Genomic DNA, 10,371 nt, shown 5'->3' on the forward strand with positions numbered 1-10,371 from the left:
CCAGATCTCGTTACGGATGGTTGTGAGCCACCATGTGGTTGCTGGGATTTGAACTCTGGACCTCTGGAAGAGCAGTCGGGTGCTCTTACCCACTGAGCCATCTCACCAGCCCTTGGAGAGGCTTTATAATCTTATCCTTCATGAGACCCTCTGCAAAATGCTATATGGAATCTTTTGGAGATGTGGCTCAGAGGTAGATAATGCTTGCTGCTCTTCCTGAGGAGCAGTGTTTGATTCCCTGTGCCTACAACCATCTTATCTCCAATTCCAGGTGTCTGACCTTTTCTCCAAGTCTGTAGAAACACTTGAGTAACCTGCATACACTGAAACAGAAGAACTCACATACCTAATTAGAAACAAATAAAAATAAATATTTAAAAATGAAAGTGAATACATCAAAACAGACAATAAATCCCTCCATACATTGGTGAACGCATTGGGATTACCTGAGCAAACTACAAACGTGTAAAGTAGTTCCACTGGTGATGCACATGTATGATCTTTAGAGTAGAGGAAAAGCCTGGGGACTTACGTTTGTGGTTGATTGTACCTGTAATCCTGCATAGTTATAAATCTGATTTGTTCTACTACAACCTGTCCACCTGTACAACCGGTTCTGCATATCTACTAGGAACTGATCATTACAAAGTTTAAATTAGAGAGTAAGTTTGCTGCCTTCAGTCAGTAAGTCTTCCAGAGGTAGCACTTTTCTCATGGATTTATTTTCCTTAGCCACAATCCGGTAGCCACTTTCTTTCTCAAATGTTGCTAGAGTAGATTTGGACTGTTAAAATCTTGAGCACCTTTATAGATATATTTGTTTTCACAGAATCTTGTATTTTGGTGGCTAAAATTTTAAGAGTCATCTATTGCACTCACAAGGCTATCTTATTAGATATGCCAGACCATTCCCTACTCCAACAACACAGGCATAAGGCAGCAGTGCATTTTTTTTTCTTTTCTAATATAAGATTCATTTATTTTATGTATATGAGTACACTCTAGCTGTACAGATGGTTGTGGCCATCATGTGGTTTAAGGGACTGGAACTGAGGACCTCTGCTTGATCTGGCCCCACTTGCTCCAATGTTTTATTTACTATTATATGTAAGTACACTGTAGTTGTCTTCAGGCACACCAGAAGGGGGCATCACATCTCATTATGGATGGTTGTGAGCCTCCATGTATTTGCAGGGACTTGAGGTCAAGGCCTTGGTAGAGCAGTCAGTGCTCTTAGACACTGAGCCATCTCTCTAGTCCCTGCAGAAGTACATTTCTGACTCTGTAATAATCCACTTATAAGTGAACTTACCATGGCTGTCATATTTGGATATGGTTATCCTGCTCAGAATTTTATTCTTTTTTTTTGTTTTTTTGTTTTTTTTGGTTTTTTCGAGACAGGGTTTCTCTTTATAGCCCTGGCTGTCCTGGAACTCACTGTGTAGACAAGGCTGGCCTCGAATTCAGAAATCTGCCTGCCTCTGCCTCCCGAGGACTTGGATTAAAGGCGGGTGCCACCATGCCCCGCAGAATTTTATTCTTAAGATCTATTCATTTGCCTATAAAATTCATGATGCCTTTGTTTTTCATAATTGAATAATATTCCACCATGTGAATAATATTTGGTCTGTAGATGCACCACATTTTCTTTATCCATTCTCCAGTTTAGGAACATATAGTCTTTTTCCATTTTTTGCCTGTTTTGAATTAAGTTTCTATAAATATAGTTGAACAAGGTTTTTGTGATATGGTGGTGCATCTTTTGGGTATATGCCAAGGTGTGGTATGGCTGGATCTTGTGGTAGAATTATATTCCTAGTTTTCTGAGCAGCTGCCAAAATGTTTCCAATATGATTGTACAAGTTTGCACTTCCAACAGCAAAGGAGAAGTGTGCCCTTTGCTTTATTTACATGCTGGCCAGTATGTGTTATCACTTGAATTTTGATTGGAGCCAATGTGATGGGTGTAAAATGCAACGAAAAAGTTGTTTTGATTTGTATTTCTCTGATGTCTAAGGACTTTGTACATTTCTTTAATTGCTTCACCANCTTTTGAGATTCATTTGTTAAGCATTTGCTGTTTAACTTTGTGCCCTATTTTGAAATTATGTTATGTGTGTTGATGGTGTCTAACTTCCTGATTTCTTTATAAATTTTAGATGTTACCACTCTGTCAACATCTAAACCCATCTGTGTGGTTGGTGGAAATCCTTTCTCAATGTGTAAACTGCCATTTTGTCTCATTGATGAAATCCTTTGCTTTATAGAAGCTTGGCATTCTTATCAAGTCCCATTATCAGTCGTTGATCTTACAACCTGATCTATTGGTGTTCTGCTCAGGAAATTGTCCCTTGTACCACTATATTCAAGGGTATTTCTCACTTTCCCTTCTGTGACATTTAATGTATCTGGTCTTATGTTGTGTTTGAATTGAGATGGTGATTGCATTATATCTGTAGATTGCTTTTTGTATGGTGGCCATTTTTCACTAAGTGAATTGTTGTTATCCATGAGCAGGAGAGATCATTCCATCTTCTGATATCTTCTTCAATTATTTCTTCAGAGACTTGCAGTCCCTTTTCATACACATCCTCCACTTTCTTTTTTTTTTTAACGTCTGTTTTTTTTTTTTAAGATATTTTCTTTATTTACATTTCAAATGTTATCCCCTTTCCTGGTTTCCTCTCAGAAAGTCACCAATCTTCTCCACCCTTCTCCCTGCTCCCCAGCCCACACACTCCTTCCTGGCCCAGGCATTACCCTATACTGGGTAGGTAATAGAACCTTCACAGGACCAAGGGTCTCTCTTCCCATTGATGACCAGCTTGGTCATCCTCTGCTGCATATGCATATGAGTCCTACAATATGTTTCTTTTAATTGGTGATTTAGTCCCTGGGAGCTCTGGAGTTACTGTTTAGTTCATATTGTTGTTCCTCCTATGGAGCTGCAAACCCCTTCAGCTCCTTGGGTACTTTCTCTAGCTCCTTCATTGGAGACCTTGTGCTCCATTTAATGGATGACTGTGAGCATCCACTTTTGTATTAGTGAGGTACTGACAGAACCTCTCAGGAGACAGCTTCTCAGGAGATCAGGCTCCTGTCAGCAAGCACTTGTAGGCATCTGCCATAGTGTCTGGATTTGGTGGTTGTTTATAGGATGGATTTCCAGGTGGGGCAGCTTCTGGATGGTCCTTCTTTCAGTCTCTGCTCCCTACTATGTCTCTGTCACTCCTTCCATGGGTATTCTGTTCTCCCTTCTAAGAAGGATCAAAGTATCCACACTTTGGTCTTCCTTCTTCTTGAATTTCATGTGTTTTGCTGATTGTATCTTGGGTATTCTGAGTTTCTGGGCTAATATCCACTTATCAGTGAGTGCATATCATGTATGTTCTTTTGCAATTGGGTTTCCTCACTTAGGATGATATCTCCAGATCTATCCATTGTCTAAGAATTTCATAAATTCATAGTTTTTAATAGCTGAGGAGTACTCCATTGTGTAAATATACCACATTTTCTGTATCCATCCTCTGTTGAAGGACAGCTGGGTTTTTTCCAGCTTCTTTCTATTATATAAATAAGACTGCTATGAACATAATTGAGCATGTGTCCTTATTACAAGTTGGAGCATCTTCTGGGTATATGCCCAGAAGTGGTTGGTATTGCTGGATCTTCTGGTAGAACTATGTCCAATTTTCTAAGGAATCACCGAAATGCTTTTCAGTCTTCTATGATTTCTTTCGTTAGAGACTTGATGCTCATCTCAGAGAACTTTCACTTCCTTATTTAGAGTCACACCATGGTATTTCATATTATTTGTGACTATTGTGAAGGGTGTTGTTTCCCTAATTTCTTTCTCAGACTGTTTATCCTTTGTGTAGAAAAAGGCCACTGATTTGTTTTATTTAATTTTATATGCAGCTCCTTCACTGAAGTTGTTTTTAGGTTTAGGAGTTCTTTGTTGAATTTTCGGGTCACTCAAATATACTATCATATCATCTGCAAATAGTGATATTTTGATTACTTACTTTTCAATTTGTGTACCTTTGATATCCTATTGTTGTTTAATTGCTCTAGCTAGGACTTCAGTTAATACATTGTATAGGTAGGGAGAGAGTGGGCAGTCTTGTCTAGTCCATGGTTGTAGTGGGATTGCTTCAAGTTTCTCTCCATTTAGTTTTATGTTGGATACTGTATTGCTGTATATTGCTGTTATTATGTTTAGAAATGGGCCTTGAATTGCTGATCTCTCCAAGACTTTTATCATGATTTTGTCAAATGCTTTCTCAGTATTTAACGAGAAGATCATGTGGTTTTTGTCTTTGAGTTTGTTTATATTGAGGATTACATTGATAGCTTTGAGTATATTGAGACATCCCTATATCCCTGGGATGAAGCCTACTTGATCATGATGGATGATCATTTTGATGTGTTCTCCTCGGATTCAGTTTTCGAGAATTTTATTGAGTATGTTTGCATCGATGTTCATAAGGGAAATTGGTCTGACATTCTCTCTTTGTTGGGTCTTTGTGTGGTTTAGTTATCAGAGTAATTGTAGCTTAATAGAGTCAATTGGGTAGAATATCTTCTGTTTCTATTTTGTGGAAAAGTTTGTGGTGTATTGAAATTAGGTCCTCTTTGAAAGTCTGATAGAACTTTGCACTAAACCCATCAGGTCTTGGTTTTTCTTTTTTTCCCTTCAACTCTTCTATTAGATATTTTCTTTATATACATTTCAAATGCTATCCTGAAAGTTCCCTATACTGTCCCTCTGCCTTGCTCCCCTACCCACCCACTCCTGCTTCTGGCCCTGGCATTCCCCTGTACTGGGGCATATAAGTTTGCAAGACCAAGGGGCCTCTCTTCCCAATGATGGCCGACTAGGCCATCTTCTTCTACATATGCAGCTAGAGACATGGGCTCTGGGGGGGTACTGGTTAGTGGATTTTGTTGTTCCACCTATAGGGTTGCAGACCCCTTCGCTCCTTAGGCACTTTCTCTAGCTTCTCCATTGGGGGCCCTGTGTTCCATAATACCACTCGTGGACATATATCCAGAAGATGTTCCAATTGGTAATAAGAGCACATGCTCCACTATGTTCATAGCAAACTTATTTATAATTGCCAGAAGCTGGAAATAACCCAGATGTCCCTCAACAGAGGAATGGATACAGAAAATGTATCCATTTACACAATGGGGTACTACTCAGCTATTAAAAACAATGAATTTATGAAATTCCTAGATAAATGGATGGATCTGGAGGATATCATCCTGAGTAAGGCAACCCAATCACAAAATAACTCACATGATATGCACTCACTGATAAGTGGATATTAGCTCAGAAACTTACCCAAGATACAAGATACAATTTTCAAAATACATGAAACTCAAGAAGGAAGACCAAAGTGTATACACTTCTACCCTTCTTAGAATTGGGAACAAAATACTCATGAAAGGAGTTACAGAGACAAAGTTTGTAGTTGAGAGGAAAGGATGGACCATTGTCTTCAGCATTCTTTTTTTTTTTTTCCTCCAGACAGTGTTTCTCTGTATAGCCCTGGCTGTCCTGGAACTCACTTTGTAGACCAGGCTGGCCTCGAACTCAGAAATCTGCCTGCCTCTGCCTCTGCCTCTGCCTCCTGAGTGCTGGGATTATAGACATGTGCCACAATGCCTGTCTCCTCTTCAGCATTCTTAACTCAGCATAAATCTGTTTATCTAGGAATTTCATTGGCTGCCATTCTGCAATTTTATCGCCAGGTGGGGATGTTGGCCTTATATTGAATTCCTCTGAAGTGTCTTTATTCTGAATGGGATGATTTTCCAATCTCTTTTCTATTCTCTTCACTCTAACACTGAAGTTTTCAGTCTTTTGCCTCTTTACATCTGCCTTAGCAATCATGGGGCTGGAGACATGGCTTAGAGGTTAAGAGAACTGACTGCTCTTCTGAAGGTATTGAGTTCAAATCCCAACAACCACATTGTGGCTCACAACCATCCATAACGAGATCTGGCACCCTCTTCTGGAGTGTCTGAAGACAGCTATAGTGTACTTACATACAATAAATAAATCTTATAAAAAATAGCATTCATTACTGAAAATATAATTATTTGTATGCTGATAATTGTAAAAAAAAAAAAAAATATGTGGGATCCAGGTCCCTCTGTCCTTGCACTTTCCTTTTTTGGTTTTGATTTGTTTCTCGAGACAGGTTCTCTGTGTAGCCCTGGTTGTCCTGGAACTCTGTAGACCAGGCCAGCCTCTAACTCAGAAATCTGCCTGCCTCTGCCTCCCAAATACTGGGATTAAAGGCATGTGCCACCACTGCCCAACCCATTTACCCTTTTTGTTTTGTTTTGTTTTGTTTTGTTTTGTTTTGTTTTGTTTTGTTTTTTTCCAGACAGGGTTTCTTTGTATAGCCCTGGCAATCCTGGAACTCACTTTGTAGACCAGGCTGGCCTGGAACTCAGAAATCTGCCTGCCTCTGCCTCCTGAGGTTTTTTTTTTTTTTTAAAACATGGAAAATATTTTTCTTTTTTCTTTCTTTCTCCTTTATTTAAAAGATTTATTTATGTAATGTATATGAGTACACTGTAGCTGTGTTTAGATACACCAGAAGAGCCCATCAGATCTCATTACAGATGGTTATGAGCTACCATGTGGTTGTTGGGAATTGAACTCTGGATCTCTGGAAGAGCAGTCAGTGCTCTTCACCCCTGAGCCATCTCTCCAGCCCCATATTTTTCTTTTTCAATCATTAACTTGCTCCTTTCTTCAGCGACTTTATTTCATTGTTAATTTTTTTATGATTGTCCATATCATTTTTTTTCTTTTTGCACTTAGGCATAATTCCAAACATTTTGTTTTGGTTTGGTTTTTTTGTTTGGTTGGTTTTGTTTTTGTTTTTGTTTTTTTGAGACAGGGTTTCTCTGTGTAGCCCTGGCTGTCCAGGAACTCACTTTGTAGACCAGGCCGGCCTCAAATCCCAAAATCTGCCTGTCTCTGCCTCCCAATGCTGGGATTAAAGGCTTGTGCCACCACTGCCCGGCTAATTCCAAACATTTTAATTTGGTTGAAGGCTCATTACTAGGCTTGGACATCATCTCCATGCTGTCTCCATTTAGCTGTTCAGCTTGCACCCCCCTCTATGGCTTTCCCTGCTCCTGTCCTACTGCTTACAGGGAAGAGTGGCTATAATAACTCATAAGCAGGCTCACCATCTGGTGCCTATAGAGTCTATTTTTTTTTAATCTGTAGACCACAGGACAATGCTACAACCCAATTCTTTTGTTAGTACCCCATTTGAAATGTCTGCCTTCCCTATCTACACACTAGTATGTAGCTTGACAATATTATTCAGGGCTAATGTGTATGCTGATAGCAGGGTTTGCTTAGCTGTATTGAATGCCTTATTTTGTTAGTGCACAGGGCTTACCTTCTGGCCATTTAGTCGATTTGTAAGGGTTTAGCAATCCCAACAGCCCCAGAATCTAAAATCTCCATTATGCTGGTGCCTTCAGGAATTCTCTTATTTGTCTCTTTGTAGTTGGAACTAGTATACCCATGATGGACTGTTTGGGAGACATGGACAGGGACTTCTTGCCTCCTTATAGCTTGAATCCATTTATACAACCTTCCAGGTGTGGAGTTGGGTCTTTTTTGCCAATACACAATATTCTAGATTTTACAGCCCCCCCCTTTTTTTCTTCCAGACAGAGTTTCTCTGTATAGCCCTGGCTGTCCTGGAACTCAGATATCAGCCTGCTTCTGCCTCCCAAGTGCTGGGATTAAAGGTGTGCACCACCATTGCCCAGCTCTACAAGGTTCTTAACTGTCCTTTAGTACCCTCTTTGTAATCTGTCTCATTTGTGGCTACAATTAGCAAATGAGCTACATATTGTAGAAGTATAATCTTGGGGAATATGAACTGGGTACTCACTCAGGCCTGATGTGGTTCGGCAGTTTTTAAACCCTTTTAATAAATGAATCCATGCCAATTGTACATTAAAACCAGTATCTACACCCATCCTTTCAAAGGTAAACAAGAGTTGGCTCTGGGGAGGGGCAGGACAATATTAAAGAATGCGTCTTTCAAGTCCAGGACTGTGTGTGTGTGTGTGTGTGTGTGTGTTTCTGGTAATAACATACTGAGGAGAATATATGGGTTGGGCACTGGGGAATGGATAACTTCTACCAGTTTGTTGGCCTCTCTTGGGTCCTGGAGTGTCCTAATATTAGTTCCTGATTTCAACACAAGCAATAAGGAAGTATCCCATGGGGACTTATGGGGAACCAGGATTCTTGAGTCCCATAGACAGTTGATGTGAATTTTGATGTTCACCCTGGACTCTGTAGACTTTGAGTACTGGTTGACCCAGACAGGCTCCTTCCATTTTTTTTTTTTTTTTATTTATTCCTTCCATGTTTTTAACGGACAATTATCAGGACCTGATGTTTTGCTAGCCTTGGCAAGTCAGTTTCAGCTAAACCTGAGATGTATCCACTGAAGCTCCTGCAGCATGAATGATCTGGGAGCTTGATCAAAGTCTGTGATGTGCAGAGGTATTTCTCTCCCACAGGCATGGTTAGGGCCATGGGTTTCCCTTCCTTTGGGAACTTAACAGATATTCCTTTATCTTGAATGATTATTTGGGCTCTCAGTTTATGCAGTAAGTGACTGCCAAGAAGAGGGTATGGATGTTCTGGAATAACAATAAAGGAATGGGCCATAGTACTTTTCTCCAAGGTCTACTTATGCTATAGTCTAGCTTAAGGCTTGGTCCCCAAAACCCCCTGAACTAATGTCTGCCATTTGGACAGATGTCCTTCCGAGTGTGGCAGAACTAATAACTGAGCCCCAATGTTAACTAAGAATTGGTTTGTCCTCTGCTTTGAGAGTTACCCTAGGCTTTGGGAGAGATTCCAGGCCCAATAGTTTAAGTCCTGAGTCCTCTGCAAGGTTGAAGACTTTTGTTTTGGTTTGTTGCAGAGCAGGAATTTATTTTTACAGTGGACCATTTATTTAAAAAATGTGCATTAGTTCTTTTGGAGTGGTGAGAGAGTTTTCTTGTCCCTGGGGGGAAGTTTGTGCCTAGGGGATTAGGGCCCTGTAGCTAAGGCATTTGATTCTCTTGGAAGGTTGCCCTCATTATCTAAGTGGTCCTCAATGCCTGTCTATTCTCCTGGTTCTCTCTATAGTTATAAACGTTAAAAGCTACTTCTAGTAGTTTGGGAAGGTTCTCTCTCTCACATCCCTCAAACGTTTGTAGCTTNTTCATAATATCTAGAGCTGGTTATTGATCTCCCGTTTTTCTATGCCTCTTGGTCAACTGGAGAATAAGTTTGTTAGGCTTCCACCAGTCTTCATAAGAACACCCAGGGCCACTCATTTGGTTTTTTCATAACCTGATTGGTCTTTGTCATATTTTTAGGGCACCTGACAGCAGCCTGGAAACTTCCCAATAGTGTCTGGTAGAAGGCCTTCAGGGACTCTTTAACTGCACCTTTACTAGTTGGGGCAGGTCAAAGGAAGGCACCCTCAATGATGGCAGGGCTAATACTTGGACTATGGTCCTCACCAATTTCCTGGCTTCCTCTGAGATCTTTTCCCTTTCCCGGTAAGTAAACAAGGTCTGTAAGAATTTTGACACTCATTCAAAGTGGAATGGTAGATATAAAATACAGCTTCAAAGAGAAAGAACAATCCCTGTGATTTTCAGGGAATTTTAGGTTTTTCCAGTTATATAGGTCACTTGTAATGAAAAGAGATAGATGCAGAAATGCTTATTTTCTCCTTTGGTTGTCAGGTGTACTTGCCAGAAGGGAGGGATGAAAGGCAAATCTCTAGCAGATGGGGTTGGCAAAATACTGGAGTGAGAGTGGGGGATCAGAAAGAAATTCTGAGAAGAAGATTTGGTGTGCCAAGACTGGGTTCCTGAACGAGAATGCAGGTCAGGGTAGACTGTGGGGAAGGAGTGGGTAGCATAGGGTTGTAAACCCTGGGGCCTGGGCAGCTGATGGCAGGATGGCAGAGGTGAACTGGAAGGCACTGCAGACTAAGCCTGGGGAGGTAAAGCATAGGGTGGTACTAACATTTCTTCCTCTGACTGGAGAATGACTCCTGCCTTAGGCATCAGAGCCAAGAGGGACAGAGTAGATTCTTTCATAGGTGCAGAACGATAAGTTTTGAACCAATTAGGAGGCTCTGCCACTAAAAGGGTCCAGGCCATAATGTATGGGACCTGGTCAAGGCATATCAGTTGCCACAATGATGATTTTATAAAAATTATATTAATTAATTAATCTTTTGGTTTTTCAAGACAGAGTTTCTCTGTATAGCCTTGGATGTCCTGGAACTCACTCTGTAGACCAGG

General features: G+C 40.5%; 1 pseudogene; it reads right to left on the bottom strand.

The window, feature by feature from the left end:
- Positions 1-10,371, bottom strand: part of LOC110293448 — a 34,877-nt pseudogene that overhangs the window by 593 nt on the left and 23,913 nt on the right.

The sequence above is a fragment of the Mus caroli genome, chromosome 4, assembly GCF_900094665.2.
Source record: "Mus caroli chromosome 4, CAROLI_EIJ_v1.1, whole genome shotgun sequence".
NCBI lineage: Eukaryota > Metazoa > Chordata > Mammalia > Rodentia > Muridae > Mus > Mus caroli.